This window comes from Chiloscyllium punctatum, unplaced genomic scaffold (genome assembly GCF_047496795.1).
Source record: "Chiloscyllium punctatum isolate Juve2018m unplaced genomic scaffold, sChiPun1.3 scaffold_400, whole genome shotgun sequence".
In the NCBI taxonomy this organism is placed as follows: Eukaryota; Metazoa; Chordata; class Chondrichthyes; order Orectolobiformes; family Hemiscylliidae; genus Chiloscyllium; species Chiloscyllium punctatum.
Window position 1 is genome coordinate 25001 of NW_027310134.1, and position 2500 is coordinate 27500.

Genomic DNA, 2500 nt, shown 5'->3' on the forward strand with positions numbered 1-2500 from the left:
TCACCGCCAAACCCCCACAACTCGAGCAAGTGAAAAAAAAAAGTAACAAATAAGAAAGGATCGTCGGCTTGGGGGTACGCCCGTTTCCGTTTCAACTTGTCTCGCGAGGGTGGTTTCGGGGCCAGCAGGAGAGCTCGTCGGGGTAGCAGGCCCTGCAGCCGTGGTCACCGCCAAACCCCCACAACTCGAGCAAGTGAAAAAAAAAGTAACAAATAAGAAAGGATCGTCGGCTTGGGGGTACGCCCGTTTCCGTTTCAACTTGTCTCGCGAGGGTGGTTTCGGGGCCAGCAGGAGAGCTCGTCGGGGTAGCAGGCCCTGCAGCCGTGGTCACCGCCAAACCCCCACAACTCGAGCAAGTGAAAAAAAAAAGTAACAAATAAGAAAGGATCTCTGTCGGCTTGGGGGTACGCCCGTTTCCGTTTCAACTTGTCTCGCGAGGGTGGTTTCGGGGCCAGCAGGAGAGCTCGTCGGGGTAGCAGGCCCTGCAGCCGTGGTCACCGCCAAATCCCCACAACTCGAGCAAGTGAAAAAAAAAGTAACAAATAAGAAAGGATCGTCGGCTTGGGGGTACGCCCGTTTCCGTTTCAACTTGTCTCGCGAGGGTGGTTTCGGGGCCAGCAGGAGAGCTCGTCGGGGTAGCAGGCCCTGCAGCCGTGGTCACCGCCAAACCCCCCACAACTGTTGGGCGCCTACCTGCGCGGGGCAGGAGGACACTTTCCGATTTCAAATCTCCGTTTGCCGAGTCCACCCCGAACGCACGCGGGCGGGCGGGTTCGCATCACCCTTCGTCACAAGGGGCGAAGCCCGTTCCACCGTCTCGTCAGTAGTGCCGACCGGTCTGTGATCGACGAGGGGAGCCACACCAGGTCCGGCCCTGCTGCTTGGCGGCACCGCGTCGTCGGGAGCTCGCGACAGACGGAGGGTTTCGGTGTACTCTCCAGCCACGGGAAACGAAGCCGGTGATGCAGGCGCCGGTCTTTCGCTCCCAAATCGGCTGGGTTTACATCGTTGCTATCTAGTCACGCTCCCTTCAAACCCGACGGGGTACCTATTCCCCTCACCCGTCTGTGCGTATACAGCCTCTTTGCACTTGCGGGATGGGGGTGGTGGTTTAAAGACTCTCGAGTTGCCGCCCGTCGGTCTCCGAGCTCCGTGCAGTAGTGATCCCCAGCGAACTGCCAGCAGGGCGAACGAGCGATCCCGCTCTCGGTCGGGGCGCCTGGCGTCGATCGGTGGTCGGTGGCTTGCGGGCAAGCTGCGCTGTGAGTGTGGGAACGAGTATGACGAGCCGTTGCCGCGACTCCCAGTCCACCTCGGCGGTGGCTGGGCCGGGCGGGCGTCTGCTCGGGCGAGTGCCGCCCCCGCCTCCTCGCAGGAAGTCCGCTCGCCGACACGCCGCCACGTGCACGCGTCAGTGACGCTGCCGAACCGATGGCCGGTGCCCGTTCCCGCCTCTGCTTTTCCTAGGGCAAAGCTGCTGCACGCCTCGTGATACTAGGCGGGCGACATGGTGGCGGTGATCCTGCCTCCGTCGCTGCGGTGCGTTGGGGCACGCATCGCCTCTTGGGCGCCCTGTCCTCCTCCCCCCAATAGACGTATGTTTCTGCGGGCCGCACCAGGATGGTGCTCCCCATCGCTTCACGCCACCCTGCTCCGCCCGCACGCCGGCGTGCAGGTGGCTGTAGCTCAAGGTGGGGAGCGTATGTGCGGTCCGGGTCGCTTTCCTCTGGCGAGGGAGAGACCTAAAACAAACTCAGACAACTCTTGACGGTGGATCACTCGGCTCGTGCGTCGATGACGAACGCAGCTAGCTGCGAGAATTAATGTGAATTGCAGGACACATTGATCATCGACACTTTGAACGCACTTTGCGGCCCCGGGTTCTTCCCGGGGCCACGCCTGTCTGAGGGTCGTTTGGCAATCAATCGCACTCGCCTTGGCTGGCGAGAGCGCGGCTGGGGTGTCGCAGAGGACCCGTCCTCTTTGTCCCCCTAAGTTCAGACTCCGGAGCCCTCCGGCGTCGGAGCGCTTGGCCTTTCCCCCCCACCCTGCACATTCCGTTCGTCAGGCTCGACGCCATCCCCCCGCCGGGGAGCGCGGCCTGGCGTCCGTCTGTGTCGTGGCAGTGGGGCCAGCACGGCTGTCACCGGTCCCAGAATGGCTGTCGGTGGTTCACACTGTGTGTGTGTGCCAACCCTCCTGGTCTCTGGGACACGGAGCTGCCACGAAGTGTTGAGCCTCCAGTGGGGGGTCTGCCTAAGCTCTGCACGTCCGCATTGGGTCCGTCTCTCGGTTGGCTGGCAGTGGAAAGAGTGAAGGGAGCCGCGGAGGTCCGGTGCTGGTGCGCCGCCGGCCTGACCGTGGAGCTCGCCGGTTTGACACGCTGACCCGACTCGATGGTTGATCGATTGAGAGTGCTGGGAGCTGCAGGCCGCCCGCTGCTGCAGCCGCCCGTCTCGTGGTTCGTCCTCGGCCTTAAGTGGCCGGCGGGGCGTCTGAT

The 2500-nt window shown here is 63.0% G+C and overlaps 1 non-coding gene across 1 annotated transcript; it reads left to right on the plus strand.

Moving 5' to 3' along the window:
* Positions 1–1759: 1759 nt before the first annotated feature.
* Positions 1760–1913, plus strand: LOC140472650 (5.8S ribosomal RNA). Its single transcript, XR_011957797.1, has one exon. It is a non-coding gene; the product is annotated as a 5.8S ribosomal RNA (ribosomal RNA).
* The last annotated feature ends 587 nt before the right edge of the window (positions 1914–2500 follow it).